This window comes from Podarcis muralis, chromosome 8, assembly GCF_964188315.1.
Source record: "Podarcis muralis chromosome 8, rPodMur119.hap1.1, whole genome shotgun sequence".
Classification (NCBI taxonomy): Eukaryota; Metazoa; Chordata; class Lepidosauria; order Squamata; family Lacertidae; genus Podarcis; species Podarcis muralis.
In genome coordinates, this window is record NC_135662.1 from 61,072,441 (window position 1) to 61,090,834 (window position 18,394).

At 40.6% G+C, this 18,394-nt stretch overlaps 1 long non-coding RNA gene across 1 annotated transcript in view; it reads left to right on the forward strand.

Moving 5' to 3' along the window:
- The window catches only part of LOC114600081 (uncharacterized), a 30,438-nt gene that overhangs the window by 10,169 nt on the left and 1,875 nt on the right, over positions 1 to 18,394 (forward strand). Inside the window, exons 2-3 of the long non-coding RNA XR_013394011.1 lie at positions 15,210 to 15,496; positions 18,112 to 18,185. This is a non-coding gene — a long non-coding RNA (uncharacterized LOC114600081). The remainder of the gene's footprint in view (positions 1 to 15,209; positions 15,497 to 18,111; positions 18,186 to 18,394) is intronic.

Here is an 18,394-nt window from a genome sequence, read left to right on the forward strand (position 1 = left end):
TCACAACCAATATGGAAGACTATTCTCCTGAGCAGCAGGGTGTTCCTGCCAGTGACATACATATAAGAATGTACTTTTGTGGGTGATGCAAGGAAAAGGTCTAACCTTGATGGGCTAGAACTGGCTACAAGAATTGAGATTGGATTGGCAGCACATTTGTTTACTCTGCTTGAGGTCATTGGAAGAACTCTTGGAGCAAGCAGATCTTTACTCCAGTACTGGGAATACTAGATGGGGTGGCAGCCAAGATCCACATGAGTCCAGATGTAGATCTTCAGTTTTTGTTCAGTTCCTACTAGTGCTGCATGAGACTGTACAAATGAAGTCGGAAAAGAGATATAGTATCTGGAGAAAGAAGGTATTCTGGAACCAGTCTGGTTTTCTCACTAAACCACTCTGATTGCAACAGTGGTTAAGGGAAATAACTTTGTAAAGGTTTGCAGAGATTATTGAGGGACTGCCATTCAAGATCACAAAGCATTTTGTTTTCCCTTTGAATGTCCCGGTCCTCAAACACTCTGCACTTTAACAGGAAGAAAACGGCCCTTGCAGAGCTCAGGCAATGCTGGATTTCAGTATCAATATTGGCCCTTGTGGAAATATACGGTAAATGCCCAGGTAGGAGAAGTGATTGACACTTTCCAACGTTACACCACTGAGTTGGAGAGGGGTTGTTTTGTGCTTGTTGGTGCAGGACTTTGGTTTTTTGGGTGTTGAGTGATAGGCCAAGCTTTTCATAAGCTTCTGCTAATATATTTAGGATGGTTTGGAGGTCATCCTCTGAGTGCACACACTACGTTGTCATCGGCATACTGAAGCTCTAGGACAGAAGTTATCACAACCTTACTCTTTCAGCCTACTCAGAGCTTTCAATCTGTTCAATGTATGATTTCTACCCTGGTAAAGAGTTTCCCTTTGACAATGTGTAGGATCACAGCAATGAAAATAATAAATAGATTGGGGACGATAACACAACCCTGTTTAACACCTGATCCCACTGTGAATGGTTCACTTTGAGAGCCATTGTTATCTGTGGTTGTTGCTGTCATATTATCATGGAGGAGCCAAAGGATGTTCACAAATTTATCTGGGCTACCAATTTTCAGAAGGACAGTCCACAGTGTCAAAGGCCTTAGTCAGGTAAATAAATGCCATATACAGGGGTTGGTTTTGCTCTCTACATTTTTCTTGAAGCTGTTGAGCGGAGAAAATCATGTCCACTGTCCCCCTAGAAGGTCAAAAACCATTTTGCTTCTGCGCATGTGGCAAAACCGGGTTTGCCAAGTGCACATCCTGAAGTTTACGTAAACAGAGGTATGACTGTATTGCAACTGAGAACATTGATCCTTACCTTAAGACAGTGGGAGCCAATGCCACTGGTAGTATTTATAACTTGCACTCATCAAAAATAGCAGGGTTTTTACTATGGGGCAAGCACAGCCTTTTAGCTATGGGGCTGCCTAGCTATTGAACAAGAACTTTCAAAGAGAAGTTTGTTTTGCAGTGAAGGAGATCAGAAAAAGAAAGCTTTAAAATAGATTGGTCTGTTTTAGAATGCCTGGATTATATTTAGCTAAATCCTACTCGGAGTAGACCCATTCAAATTAATGAAACTATGTCAGTTATGTTTATTAACTTCAGTGGGTCTACTCTGAATTGGACTAGCGTTGAAGACCATCTTTTGTCACTGTGCTGGTTATGTTTTGTTTTTTGTTTTTAAACATCCAGTAAGGATGTTAAATACCTTTATAAGGACTAATAAAAAGTAACTGCAGGACTCTTCATGCTCAACGTTATGTCAAACAAAAATAGCAAAAGTAGGATGAACCATGGTGTATTTTAAGAAACGTCAAAAATGTAATTTCAGAATTAAAATAGAAACTTTTCTTTCATGACTCACGAGGTTGTATACGTGCAATAGGAACATAGTATGTGTGGGGGAGGCAGCCTGTGTTACAAGTTTGTACTAGGCACAAAAATATGGTGTTTGGACCTTGCTTGCATTCGCCCACATAGCCATCTCTCTTCCACCCACCCACCTCCACTGCATCCAGACTCTGTTCCATTGATACTTCGGGAAAAGGGAGAGCATTGTGCTATATTTCCCTGCCTGTGTTTCTTTATTATTACCCAGAGGATCCCAACATGGCTGTTGAAAGAACTGCGGACTTTTTCTGGCCTTGAGGAACCTTCTATCCTCAAATGTTGCACTTTCTTCTTAAACATTTTTGTAAGGAGTAAAAAAACATAAAAAACATAAAAACCACAGCAGGTTTAGGAATATTTATAATAGTTGCACTTTTGCTTTTGACTGAGTCAGCAGGTAAATCTGTTTCCTTTTAGAACTTCATAAATATCTAACAAAACCTACTGAGAGTAAGGTATCAGAGACAAATGTAAATGCCTCTTTTTTAAAATAGCATTCTCAATCACTGTAATTATACCATGAGTATGTTTTTTAAAAGCATAGACATTTTGAATAATGTTCCAAATGCAGTTTCAAAGATTCCTGCGGGGGGCAAAATTGGCTTTCTTTCACCTCTGAAGGGGGGAAAAAACCAAACCTGGAGCGCTAGATTTCATGGAAAGAGACAGATGTACTTTAGTTTGGTGTATATAATAGCAAGATAATATCTTGTTTTGTACTGATTAAATGAGAGCATAAATAGCATTCATATTTCCCCGGTTTGTGTGTTTGGGAGGGAAAGCACATTACATTCTTGATCATGTAATGGATGGGGAAGGAAGTTTTGCTTCAAAAGCATAGCTATTTGCTACTGAAAAACCACATTTGCTTTATTCGTACCAGTTTTAGAGAGGAGGAGTGCAGAACTAAAGAAAACACATTTAAAAGATGCCAACAGTTAAATAAACTAGTGGTGTCTTCTCAGTGTATTACACCTTGGGGTGGGTGGGGAGGCTGGATGAGCTACCCACCAGAAGTGGTAGTGCAGCAAGAGGGTGCTCAGTCTCTAAGCAGGGATGAGTAACCTGTGGCCCTTGAGATGTTGATGGGCTCCAGCTTCCATCAGTCCAAGCCAGTATGGCCAATGGCCAAGGATGATGGGAGTTGTAGTCCAACAACATAAGGAGCGTCGCAGATTCCCCATTCCTGCTCTAAGCTAATTTAAAAGGTCACACAATGGTTGGTGTAAATCATGTGTGTATGCACAATGGGCCTCAAGCCTCTGCCCATGAATCAGGAGACACTCAGAGCGGTGGCGAGACCTTGTATTTCCATCATGAGTTTCTACACCTTGGGCTCTTGCCCATCAAGGTCATTACGTGAACCATTTAATCATAGAATTGAAGAGTTGGAAGAAACCCTGAGAATCATCTAGTCTATTCCAACACCCTACAATGCAGGAATATGCAGGGTTTCCCCCTATTCTCCCTATCCCCACACAATCCCCAAATTTGCTCTGGATGGTTAGGGTGACGTTACCAGACGTCCCCATTTCCCGGGGACAGTCCCCAGATATACAAATCAGTCCCCATACAAAATCCATTGAATTTGAAAAGTTTCCCCGGATTCATTGAAAAAAAATCTGGTAACCTTAGGTTAGGGGAACCCCTAGAACAAATTTAAGAGATGCTTGAAGGGAGACGAGGGGGGAAATATTCTATTGCACAAAAAGAAATCCCCGCATTGACAAAAGTGGTATGCAACCCAGGGCTTCTTTTCAGCTGGAACTCACTGGAACTCATTTCCAGCGCCTGTCAGGTGGGCGCCATGTGCTATTATGAGAGAACAAGGGAGGCGTTCATGGTGAGTTCTGGCACCTCCTTTTCTAGAAAAATAGCACTGCCCGTGGTATATACACAACCTTAGTCTAGATGGTAATCCAGTTAAATGTTATCTATAGTAGGCGGTATCTGGTTCTCAGCATCACAATATATCACCAGCTAAACATCACAATATTTCGATATATCACAATGTTTGAAATAAGGCTGGAACTATGTAGAGGTGAATGTGGTAATGCCCTGGCAACTGCTACTACTTATGGGTCTAACTCTGAAACTGATACATTTTTACTTACCATTAACACATGGTTAAAACTGTTATGTTATAGCATATTTTCTCTAAACTGAAAGCTGTAGAAGTAATTCAGTAGCATAAATATCAAAGGTAAGTTGAGAGAATGTTTCCTAAAAAATTAATTACATTACTAAACAAGGGGGGGAAAAGCCAATTCACAATTGTTATGTATTATCACCGTCACACTTTTAGATATTCAAATATATTTCACTATTGAGTCTTAGCTGAATGTGTGCATCCCACAACACCAGTTATTAGACTGTTAGTTAATACCAACATAGAAAGAAAAGAATGGATAAATTTTAACTGAACAAAAAATTGCTAAACAAAATTGCTATTTTAGTGCCAGGGGAATTTGCATTTCTTTTATAAACCAGGCCAAACCAGAATTTTTTTACAGAATAAAAAATGATTAAACAAACATACATATTTTTGCATGGAAAAATTGATGCATTTAATTACTCAATGAAATAAAATTTACTCAGTGATAGCGTGCTTCAGCTATAACATTACAGATTTCTGGAGAATATAGAAAATAGATTTGCATTCTTATTTTGGTTAACAAAAATAATCCATTTTCCCTGAGGTGTTTCTTCAATGAAAGTTTGTTATGACGAAGTTTAGGTCCCTGCTGAAAGCCTGAAGTCATCTACTCAATAAACGTAGTTATTTATTATTACATTTACATCCCACCTTTCTTCCAAAGAGGTCAAGCTGGAGTACATGGTTTTCCCACTCTCCATATTATCCTCACAACTATTTATGTGCTGGGTTAGGCTGAGGGACTGTGAGCTTCATGGCTATGTAGATTTGAGTTCTGGTCTCCCAGGGCCTAGTCCAACACTACTGCAGCACCTCACACTAAACACATAGTGGATATCTGGAATGACTGGCTTTGAATATCATGCCCCCTTGGACTGTAAAATCTTCATTTCTCTGGTACCCATAAACACCAGGAACTGGTGGGCTTTGCCACAGGCGCTTCATGCGACACATTACCTTGCTTTAAAAAATACAGCTATTTTCTACATTAGAAAAACTAAATATAGTCCTGGTCCTGGCAGACTACTTTCCCTTTTAAAATGTGTGTATTCTAGTCAAGCTTCTTGCCTGAATGTCCTTTTACCTTTCTGTACTTTTCTGAATATTCACCAAATAGGAGGCAAAGGAAGCAAAGGAAGACAAGGAAGGTTACGGATTTTCCAAAAAATGTTGCTGGAGCCTTCTGCCTTCTGCCATGCACTACCTCCCTCATTTATCCAAGCCCACTATTTATCTAAACTAGATGCATGCCTCCTCCCTATCCAGATACATGATCCATTCAAGTATCAGCAATCTATAATTAGCGTGAACGGAGGACTGCAAGAGTTATTTAGCATGTGGGAGTACAGCTTGTTGGAAAGTATTCTAAAGCTGATAGCGCCCTCCAACTCCAGCTGCCCAGTCAGAGTCACAGCCATTGAACTGTACAGTGGTTATGTACTGGATCTGCAGATGCATGACTAGTATGAGTGTGCTGTTTCTTTAGATCCATAACTCTCTTCTGTTTCTGCATGCAATAACCCTTTGGATTGCTATAGTGCTGATGGTTTCCATTTTCAATGTTTTTAAATTGTTGCACACACCTCAATCCCAAAGCAGGGGTGTCTGATTTTTTTTTTATTTGCACAGATGTACAACCTGAGCAACAGGCAGAAGAACTAAAAGCATTAGCACTCCAACAGATCTTGCTTCCCCATTAGCTGTTGGGGAGGTGGGTCCCAAAGCCATAACTTTGGATTCAGCACACATAGCAAATTAAACTTCCATGTCTCTTTCCAGCTTCCTGTTCATAATAGACAAAACAAAAGACTAGACTTTGGCCTATTGTTCTCCTTCTTAGAGCCTGGTGAGCGGCTGGAATTATCCCATTCTTCTGGAAGCACCATAAGCTAGTTGTTCCTACAGCAACATGGTCAATTCTTTAGTCATGCAGATAGGGTGCTTGTCCAGCTAAGGCCATTAGTCAGTCAGTCAGTCAGTCAGTCAGTCAGGCTAAGGCCATTAACTTAGCAAGGCACTGGTTTGACCACTTCAGCAGTCCCTTCTACAGTCATAGAGATATAAAATCACAGGCTTGACTGAGATCCAAAGGCATCATCCAAACCAACCTCCCAATCCAATAACACTCTTATTTTATTTTTAAGTATTTGACAACTAATAGAAATATATGCTTAGGATAGAGTTGATTGCACCTCGGTTTCTAATACTGGATATATTGATAATTTTTGTTTAAATAAAAACAGAAGGTTGTATGCTTTTCAATTTATAGCTAGGATGGGAAGCCTATGGCCATCCAGATTTTGCTGGACTACAACTCCCATCACCCTTGATCATTGGCCATTCTGGGATCCAACAAAATCCCCAACAAAAGCTTTTAGGTACATCAAATGGTACTTTTTATGTCCCCAACCTAAATTTATAATCATCTAATACTATACTTTTCTCATTGGCCTTGGTTAGTTTGGCTCTGCTTTATTCCCATTGGCTTTGGTTTGTTTCTTTTAAATCATGGTGCATCGCTGTATTTCCAGGGACTGACAGAAAGCAGAAGACTAAATATGAAAATGTTGAGAAAGGACATACAGTGTGCCTAACTCAGCTTAAGTCAGGAAATAGTAGAATTCCCTCTGGGAGCACTGCTATGTCTGATATTTCCACACTAAAGGCAACTGGATAAACAGTAGAGATGACACAGACTACTGAACGTTTAGTGGACATATATAGACACTACTTGTTTTATTTTTGCTGCGGGAGGGGTTATCTGATTAATTTAAATAAGTGACTCTTCATGGAAACACCCACCCACCAGATAATCTGCATCTTTCCTGATGCCAATGAAAGTAATTAAAGAGGGCAACAATTATTCTAAGTATGCTGTCTTAAAGCACAGTTACTTAGATGTAAACCTAATAAAATTAACGGAATGTCATTCCAAGGAATTGTTTAAGGATCAGGCTATCAAATACAGAACTACAGGAAGGTACCTAGATAAGAAAATTGCAATGATTTTATTGAGAATGTTCAGTACCTCAAAAGATTCACCTTGTCGTATACATAACAGTAACTATTAATTCCAGGACCATTTGGTCATCAAAAGTCCATCATAGCCTTATTATCACAAATTCTAACTTATTTTATGTTAGAAATTGTACAGTTTGGATGTTTTGTTTTTAATAGGTCTGTGACTGCAGAATACATTTGATTGATGAACTGATTGACTGCCTTTGCCGGGGCCCTTCCCTCGGGACAAGGAAATTGGGTGGGTGGGTGAGAGAGAGAGAGAGAGAGAGAGAGAGAGATGCAGCTAACTCCACAAGGGCATCACAATGGGCAAACTAATTCTGCTACTCTGTACCTTATCACCAACATCCATGGATGAATCCTGAGAAGACCAATCAGAACATTTTCTCCATCTTCATCACTTGACCTGTCAGGGTCTTGTTCCTTATACCAGCCACTATCACCATCTCAGGCTAGAACTACTCTCACCCAAGATTCTCATAAAAGCCCTTCTGTAATGAGGTCTTCCTACTTCAGACAGACAATTCTCTAGCAATCCTCACATTTTAATCACTCCAGTGATTAAATCTCCAGTGTGTGTGTTTTTATAATCTGTTTGCTACACTGAAATCACAACCATCCTCCAAAGACTCAGAGCAGAGTTTTACCCTTACAACAACCTGACTTGTTCCAGACTACTGAAATGAATTGACTATTTTTTTAAAAAAATAGTTCTCTGGTAGTTCGCAAAACTTGAACAAACATATGTACCACTTACTTATGCCTACTACACAAAACTACGAACTGAATATTTATTTAGCTTAATTCTATATGGTGTAAACCTATATAAATTTATACTGTGCTAATTTATGGAATGCAGTACAGAAGGCTGAGAGCAAGTTGTGTTGCCTTTCTTCCCACGTCTTTGCTGAAATATTCATCTCCAGGTTCTCTACCCCACCCCCACCATTTATTCCCATGTTTTCTTTAGCACTGCCACAGATGTTTGGGCAGCTTGTGTTAGAAGATATCTTACCAGAGTGCATTTGTACATTTGCGGCATGTAGGTGACCAACATTCCAACTTGAGCAAGTGGCTGTACCTCAGTACAATTAATGCTCTTTGTGAATAGCCGTTACAGGTTTATCCTAGGCAAGCTGAAGAACAGCCAGGCATTGCATCACTCCACCTTTGAGACAGACATCCTCTGTATACCAAACAGCTGCATCAGAGACTGTGAACATTGTGCACTTCAGAAACACTATAATCATGGCAGATGATGGATGGGTGCCACTACATTTTATTTATTTTTAAATTTATTTATATCCAGCACCTTCAGCCCTAAAAAGGTTATTCAGAACAGCTAACAAAATATATACAAAAGCAACAGTTCCTATGAAAGCACCACACCACAACTAGTAGACTTCATAACTGATCCTGCATCTGGGTAGGAAGAAACAGGAATGTGTAACATTTATCCAGTTCTTCATATTCATATTTCATTCAAAAGAACCAAGAACTATTTCATCATCTTTTTATCTTAGCAATCAAAAGCAGGTTGCTCACCCGTAACTGTGGTTCTTTGAGTGGCTGTTGATACGGTTCTATAAGTGTGTGTGTTTGTGCAGCTGTGCAAAATGCGGAAACTTCTAGAGTGAGGTGTTTAAAAGTTTTGGTGGGAAGTCTGCTCCCATCCCTCACAACACATGCTCAAAAGCTGTGCATTCACCTTCCAGCCCAGTTCCTAAAAGATCATTTTAGCAGCTATATAAGAAAGCACTCAAGCGAAAGCTAGTCATAATGGCCTCCGCAACAGGGAAGGAGGGTGAGTTGTGTGACTATATGGATCACTGCTTGAAGGACCACAGTAAAGAACTGGCTTTTCTTCTTCACAATCTCTGTGCAGTCCCACATATGGGAGAATAGCAAGCTAAGAGGCAGGACACATGACACTGGGTGACCACTGAGCTCAACACAGCTTATCCAAAAAGGCATCTACTCAGGACAAAATATACAAAGCATAGTGCCTGACAAATGTTAATGACTGCAACCATACAGCATCACAACATGCCTGAGATTCCTCTTAGGAAGTGTGTTCTCACCTTGGTGAGGGGTTAAGAAAATATTTAACTGAAAAGCCAGGCCCACCTTATACAGAAATGACACCTCTCGATTGAACATCACTGCATCCCTACTAAGTATGGCAGGTCCAAGCAGAAAGTACAAAGTTCACTAGCTTATATTGTAGACATGATGGGCAGTTAATTTTCTTGTACTAATCTTCTGTAAAGGGCATTCAAGCACTGTCAACTGCAGTATTGCTTAATTTAGGGCCATTGTGTAAGGCTAAATATCTGAGTAAGGATATTTATTTCCTTACTTTCAGCATTTTTATACCACCCATTAACAATATGGTTTCTGGGCAGCGTAATTTTTTTTTAAAAAAATGCCATTGGAAATAAAAATACAAAAGAAGAAAAAGTTAGAACAACATCAGAATAAAACCACCAGTAGAGAAAACAATAGCATCCAAGTACTATTCACTATTCTTCAAGTGTTTAAGATACACACATAGATCTTGCTCGTCTTACCCACATTCAGTTGATACAGATTTTATGCTGCATTCCAAGAACAAGTTCCTGCACTGTTACTTGGAATCCTGAGCACAAAAGCAGAGGAATGGAAAAATGCTCTCCCTCAGCTGCTAAGGACTCTTTTCCACATAGCAACTTGCATTTGGGAGAATGATCCCATAAATGGCTATGTGAGTGCCCTTTTGAAAATCCTGTTCCTGGGATTTTGTGACCAGGCACGGGTACAAATCCTCCTCATGTTTCACTGTTCACAGGGTGAGTAGCCTGCGTACCTTGGAAAGCAGCCCTGACTAATGTCATAAGACGGAGTATAAAGACCGAGCTCTTTTAGCTAGGACTGAGGATGCCTCAGATTTACATGTTGCTGCCCAATGTGGTAAGCTATCAGGATGCCAGGGTTGGGCATCGGGCGGCAGTCTGAGATGAGCCAGCAGCCATGGAGCAAACCAATAATCAAGTCAGGACCAAAGTAACACCAAGAGGCAGGATTGAGGAAGAAGCCATGATTCAGCCAAAGGATATAGGAATGAACCAGGGCTCAAGAAAACCTTGCTCCTCTGCTAAGCCTTAACAAAAGCAGGAAGCACTTTTATACTCTTTTCTGTCTGAGAAGATCTAATAGTCAACCTAGAATGGCTGGGTTAGTCCAGTGCCTAAGGATACTACACTCCCACATCCAAATTCAGTGGCTCACCACATGGGGCAGCCACACACAAACCCAAAGGCTCTCAGTTTATGCCTCAGTATTTCCTGACATATGGCACAGATCCTTGGGCCGTGATGTGGCCTACAGTTTGATTTGCCTTTGTCCACCCAGGCAGTTCACTGGCTTCCTCCCCACCCCTCAAGGTTCCCAGACTTGTGCCTGGTTAACAACAGCCTCTCATGTGTTTGTCCCTTGCCTCTTGGCACCAGGCTTGTAATTGACTGGGTGTCAGCTTTGATAAAGGTAGACAGCAGGCTCCAGAGGGTCAGTTCCCAACCAGAGCCCACATAGCTGGAACACTATGACTGATACAACCTGGCAAAGATATCAATGCCCTCACCTCATCCTTAAGTAACAAGAACATCTTACAAAGTAATATTTCTTTGGGAGAAGGTTATAGGTTTCAGCAGGAAGAGCGAAGAGGTAATCCTCAGTGAGTGTGTCCTATATGCTAACTGAGAATTAGCAAAAACTAGCAGTGTGAGAGTCAAGTGTCTGCAAGGGATTTATCTGGGATGTGCCACGTGTATTGACAAAGGAAATAAACAGGGAGAGGCATATATTGAAACCCCACAAAGAGCCTTTGCCTTGTAGCATACAAGACAAAACGTAAAGCAAAGCAAAACAAGCTGAATATAAAATGTACTTTCTTGTTAAACTTCTTCAGAACACAAAGTTTGAAACCACACATACAACAGAATGGAAACTGAATTTATAAAAAATGTGAGATTAAGCTACAGCATTTCGAGACATGTGGCATCCTTCTCAGCAAAGTTAGTCATGTCACACATTCCCTCCCCCCCTACTGAGGCATGTCACAACCCAGAGAAGAAGTCACAGCCAAAACTCAAACTTCTATCGTGCTCTTTGTTAAACCAAGGCATGGCTGCATATGTCAAAAAAAGCAAATCCTCAATCCTTAGATGCTAAGACTTTTCCAAACTTTATTGGCCCAGAGTGTATGCAAGCACGAGAGTCTAGAATACAAGAACACAACAATATGCCATGAGATAGAACTGGCAGCTGGAATTCCTAATTAACAGCTTGGATCCTCCAAAAGCTCAAATGGCAAGAGCCCTTTGATGCAACGGCAAGATTGCAGCATTTCACTTTTAAAAGAAGATGCCTCCTTGAGATCACTCGTGTGTATTAATAGAATGCCATCTGTGTGGGATGGCCTTGCTTGCATTTCACCCTTCCCAACTCAGTCACCAGATGGAGGTTGGGTCAGTGTGGTGAAGTTGCATTTTGTACAGATTATAGGGTTTTCAAAAAAAGATTATTTGTTGGCAACAAAAATGATACATGGAAATCAAAATCATGTAGCGCAACGTTTAGCAGTGGAATGATGGTTTGCGCTGAAGAACACTGGAGCAGGCCAATGATAAAGCTGAGTCCACCTCACTCCTTCTGGGTTAGGAGAGGGTCTCCCCTTTAATGCGGGTAGTAGTGATGGGAGTAGGACTGGTCAGGGTATGTCTGGGCTGTTTCATGAGAGTGGAGCCTTTCAAGTACCATTTCTCCTGCCACTTCCTCCTCCTCCATTAACACCCCCTAACTGACCACCATTTTCTAATTCAAACACTGAGGACAGATACTTCTGCTTTTTAAAAATTTAAACTTTGCACAATTTCACTACCTGGAAAAATGCATTAGATTACCCTTCATGGTCTCATAGAAGTCTATAAAATTCAAACCATGTTAATTAGGAATTTTTTAATAAAAAAATCATATAAGGTAGTAGTAACATCCTGTGATTTTCATAGATAAGGGAGAACTCTTCTGGAGAAGGGTGTTGGCATGTGCTCACTCTTTCAGCTGATTCTGTGGATGGTCTAAATTAGTCGTGGTTAATATTTGCCTCTTATCATGAATGTCAGGTAGTAATGAAGATGGCACGTTTAATCCCAGATCTCAGTTCTTGTCACAGCACTAACCAGGCTAATCACACGCCTAAAACCACTTGCACCAAAATGGTCCTCTTGACTTCACAGTTACTCTAGAGCAGGGTTGTGCAACCTGGGCACATGTGATCCTTAGTCTAATTCCAGGCAGGTGACCTGGAGGGAGAAAAACAAGAAGAAAAGTGGGGGGGGGGGGGCAGAGAGAAAGGAGGGTGGCTCCAACCCCACCTACCTTTCATTCCAACACTACTAATTTCTGCCATGAGCCTCTTGGAAGGTTACCCCCAAAGGAATGCAGGCCCCAAGAGTAAAAAGTTTGTTTACCCCTGCTCTAGAATAACTGATTAAAAGTATTGTTGGTGGAAAAAGGGTCAGAATAAAGCTTCAGAAGCCGCACAAATAGAAGGGGTGGCTCAAATGACCGCTCTCTTTTTCTGAACGCTGTATTTGATAATGCCATTTTGACTAAATCAAGGCCAGCACTCAAGAGAACACTATATCAAGACCAGCATCAGAGAGCTCACTATCAGTATATATCAAAGGTGGGGAAACGTTTTCAGTCTAAGGAAAAAGTGGGCAGGGCAACAAATGAAACAAACATTTTTAATACAATAGGCAAGTCTCTGCACACATTCATATGCCTCTATCCTCCATACAAAAGCATCACCAGAGTTCAATGACACATTCCAGTCAGGCTTGGGGTGTGAAGTAGCAGTGTGATCTGAGGAAGGCAGGGGTAACCTGGGAAGGGTTCCAGGGGCCAGATAGAGATGCCTAGAGGGCCACATTTGGCAGCTAGGCCTGATGGTCTCCATCCCTGCTATATATGATAGTAATAAATAATATGCTAATAAATGACTGTCCATAATTCTCAATGCCTGCAACACAGAGCATGAAGGATCTGAAATGTCCTGCCCCAGCGACTAAATTTAGAGTGTGGTCAAGTGCTTGCACTTTCCCTGGAGCTATCAGGAACACGGCACACGAAATGGCTTATCACTAACTCTTGGGATTCTTCATAGCTCATTTACTCAATATACTCAGAAGCTTTCTGTTGGTAAAGCGGAATCAAACCCTTGAAAGGTCAGGCTTACTCAGGGCCTTATAAGCTCTGGCTTAACGTGAGGTATAGCTAGCCAGTGTTCAGTCTTGACACTAGGACTTAGGCCATGAGAAATGTTGTTTAATGAATTTCATGTGTACATTTTTCAAGGTGGCCTGCATAGCTCATATCCAGCCACTGATATGAATCAGACCTACTTCAGAAAGGTTTCTGGATCGTGTTCCTGCAGATCATAACTGTGGTTCATAACAATGAAGACAATTCCATTAAGCATCTGCCATGATGCAGTGGTTACTCCCCCCATTCCAATATCTGGCCAAGGCCAGATACCAGAACTTGTTGTGAATGTCCAGTCCTGGAATGTGTGAGATAAAGTGACTGCTCTGAGCACGTATAAAACGTGCTTCCCTCACTGCTGCAGATGTAATACCCAGTTTACATATTTATGAGATTACACATCTGGGATTTGTGTGAAATGGAGTGAGGACCCCTTGGTCAAAAGATGTGATTTCTAGGAATGCCTGATTCAGGCTGGCACCTCTCATTTTGAAAATGGAACATTAGTATAAGTACATCTCAGTGATTTGAAAAGCTCATTGTTTTTGAAAAGCAGTCCAGCAGTCACTTTCTGGCCTTGCTTGGTTTTAGTTCATTAGGGGACACCGTGGTAATTGTATAAAAGCTGTGAAAAGACATGGATAAATTTACCCAGCACCTTTCTTCCTCAATGGTTTCTTTATTCTGATGTCAAATATTTGATTTTCTTCTATTTCAAAGTATAATAATATTCTGTTAACATTTTTCCCCCTGTTAATTTAAGTGCCATTAGAAACTTGAGAGCTTGCCTTTTGAAGGAATTCATGTCAAGGCTTTTTGATAACTTACTCTGGATGTGACAAGCCTAGGAATCATTCATGGTGCGCTTGCTCCTGAGTGCTTACTGTAGTGTCTGTGTTTTGCTACAATCTCCCTGGGTTTCTTCTCGGCTTACCCCTTGTGGTTTGTCTCTCACATATGAACACAGTTCGCTGGCTACCTAATGGGACTGTCATCAGCCACAAAATGGCTACATTTGTACTTAATACTAAACCAAGTTTTAGCATTACATGCATGCATAGGAAGGAGCTGCCACAAGGCTCAAGCTTCCATACTCCCCCATCTCCTTCTTCTGTGCAGCCACAATTGCTGGTTTGCATGTAACAAACCAGTTTTTGTGGGAACTGAAACTAAACCCTGCTGCATGGGAAGATGAGGAGGGCATGCAGGAGCCAAAGATCTATGGTGACTCCTTCCTGCTTGTGCCCACAGTGCTAATCCATGGTTTAGTGTTACATGCAAATGTGGCCATTAACAATAAAGGAAAATATTACAGCAATGCATTGCAACAAAAAAGTTTATTTATAAAAAGGGGAGAAGGGACATGAAAAATGATGTACAAACATCCTTTATTGCTTTTGCATTGTACTAGTGAGCAACTGGGAAGATGTAACTAACTGTCTAGCAACCAACAGTGTGATGCCTTCAGTTTACTCCCAGCCTTGAATAAGTTTCATGTCAGCATGTGGACAGTTGAACCTATCAAGACAGGCCAATTGGTATCTTTAGACTGTACAAGTCCATGCTGGATTACTGGTTTAGTACACTTATTAGCAGTTATTTAAAGTGAAAATCCTTTATAAACCGGAAGCATTGCTGTACAACATACAAGGCCAAAAGGTCCGTGCAAATTCATGTTTGGCTTTTAATCCATGGGCTAGAGCTGGCAAAACTAAACTGACAATTGGCTCCATATATGCCCCAAACTCAAAGCAATTAGAATTCATCCAGAAAACACTAACAAAAATCCTCTCCTTCTATGCAGGGGAAGCAATCTTGGAAGGTGATTTCAACCTAAATCTGAGAGATAGTCCACCTACAACCCCATGGGCTACCTTCCTCCAAAAGATACCCCAAACGACTAGAGATTCTTAGAAATTACTAAAAATGCTAAAACAGAGGCCTATACGACATCTGAGGCAAAAAAACAACAACCAGGAGACACCAGCCACACATTCCAGGCGCCATGGCACAACGCCCAAACTGGATAGCATTCTGCTCATGCAAGTCCTGATCCTTTTGGTTGAAACAACAAACATTGGTAACATTAAGGTAACAGACCACAAACACCTCCCTTGTTCTCTTATAATGGCAATGGCACCCACTTGAGAGGTGCCATAACTGAGTTCCAGAGAGTTCTGAGTGAAAAAAAGTCCTGCCTGTATATTTGGGGTTTCTGTGGCAAATGCTTACAGCAGATCAAGGATCTGTTAGAATCATAATCAACCTCTATATGTGCATTGATGTTTACTTTCACCATTAAACGTTTTCACATTATGTAAACACAGGCCTCGTATATGCTCTGATACCCGTCTATCCTTGGAAGAAGAGACTGACAGGCCCTAAGTGCTGTGGGATTTTCTTGTCAGTCTGACTGACAGCTTTCAAGGAGACAGCAGTTCATTCGACTTTCAGATGTCATCTACATGAATAATATGAAAAACAACTCAGGTTTTTATATTTCCCTAATACTTTCTCTTGGATTTTAGTGACAGCTATAAAACTCCAGTGCTTTGGGTGAGGGAAAATACTTCCACCAACTCTCCAAGCTCCAAAGCTACAATATACAAAAGCTTTACAGCTCAAGACCTTGCAATTGTTTTTCTTTTATCATTCAGGCACACAACACAAATCTCTGCAATGTTTTAAAACATACTACAATATACTTTTAACACCTCAGATGCATTACACTCTTTTGACAGCAGCTGGCATTTCATCACTGATATTATTTTAGTCATTTGACCATAATACATGCACAACAACTTCTACAGCGATTTCCACATGATCGCATACCACTGGTGAACAGGCAACAGCATCAGCGGTTTGAAGGGCTTAAACCATTATAGGATTTAAGATTACAGACATGCTTATTCCACCACAAGGATGCAATAAATAATCCAATCTATATGTCTGTGTAGGGGGGGTGTCCCTGCCCCCTCGTCTCATAAAACACTTCCACAGATCATCTGCCTTTCTGCAATCCAAGTCAGAGTTGCTCCCACTTGAATCAGTCCCTGATCCACCTGTGATCAAAAGTGCCCAGCCAACTTTTGCTCAAATGTGGTTTCAAAAGAGCCTTTTCTGTCACCATTTAGGCAGGGGTGAAATGCAGTCCATCGGGTAGTGAATATTCTTCATGCCAGTTGTGGAGCAGTCTGAACAGGGCTCGATGGTTTGTTTTGCTCCATTAAAAAGATTTTCCTACCAGTATTTGACAAGTGCTATCACATCTTCTCCAGGTTACTTCAAACTTTCTTTTCTAACGCCATCTTGTTGCCATCCTCTCGAGCTGTCGTCTGCATTGTCCTTAAAAGTGGCGCTCAAAACTGGACACAGAACTCCATATAAGGTCTGACTGATGCAGAATAAAGAGGAAATGTTTCTTACGACTTGGAAGCTACAGTTCTATAACTGAAGCTAACTCATGTACAGCTTATGTTTAACTAAATTCTGTTGCTCTTTACACAAGTATTACTACCAAGACAAGTATCCCCCATCCTGTACCTATACATTTGATTCCTCTCACCTGCCACCCATTTTAGTGTAGAACTTTGCAGTTGATTCTGTTGAAATTTATTTTGGTCATTGCAGGTCAAGTCTTCCATTCAATCAAGGTCATTTTCAATTTTATTCTTTTCTTCCATGGTGCTAGTTATCCCTCCTGGTATTGTGTTATCTATGAACTCAATAAGGAACTCCTCCTCTATTTCATATTTTTTTATTTATTTCATTAAATTTATACGTAGCTTGATAATTATTCTGAAAAATCCCAAAACAGCTTATGAAGAGAATGAAACAATAAAATCATAAAACAACTTTAAATAATTCAAAATTAACAGTAAAACAGAACACATTCTACACATCTCGGTAGGCTTGTATAAACAAAACTGTTTTTAGCAGGTGCCAAAAAGAATACAATGAAGGTGCCTTCATGATGGCAATAGGCAGGTAGTTCCACAGTGAAGGTGCTGCCACACATATAAGAATGAATGATTTTAAAATGTTGAAGAAGAGTATTGGGCCTAGATCAGAGGACTGTGACACCTACTCAAAGCCTCTTTCCAGTTTGATGAAGAACCATTTTTGAATGTCCTTTGAGTGTGGTTTTCCAATCAGCTGCATATCTGCCTGAGAGTATTAACATCTAGGCCTCATTTAGCCAGCATGCCAACCAAAATATAATGGGGAAAATTCACAAATGCTTTGCTGAAATCAAGATAAATTACATCCACAGCATTCTGGGATGATTTTAAAAAATAAAATAAAACCATACTGAGCTCTACATTGCTTGAAACTAGCCAAAGCAACTTCTTATAGGCAATATGGAACTACTGTGCAGTCTTTTCAGAATTATTTGTTGTAGCTCAACTCTTCAGTCATGTTTACATGATTTCTTTAATAACTATTACTGCTAGAAACTGACTTTGTTTAAAGTGAGATCCAGGAAAAAGTGCCTAACAGCATGCATACCATATGGCAAGCACACCTGTTTTGTGTACAATGTTATGCCGCTGAAAGGGAAGAATATTATTTGAAACATACAGTACCTGAATGTCTCTTTTTCTGATCTTAGTTTTGCTGTTTGCAGTACAGTATTGATTCTTTGGCCCTTGTGCACCAATTAGATAATACCCTTTGATTGCTCTGATTGTTGCATTTACTTCTAGGTAATTGCAACTTTAACTCTCAAGTCGTGATGGAAAGGAAAACAAATCCAATGATGAAAGTTTAAAGGAATTGGGTAGGTTTGGCCTGGAAAGAGCTGAGTGGGTTGTCCATGACAGCACTCTTCAAATGCCTGGAAGTCTGTCACACAGAGGAGGGAAAAGACTTGTTCTCTGCTGCCCCACAGGGCAGGATTTAATCTAATGCAATGAAGTCACAGGAAGTGTAGAGTTGCATTAGGTGACATGTCTTGATGGAAAGAGAAGCACAACAATGGAACTAATC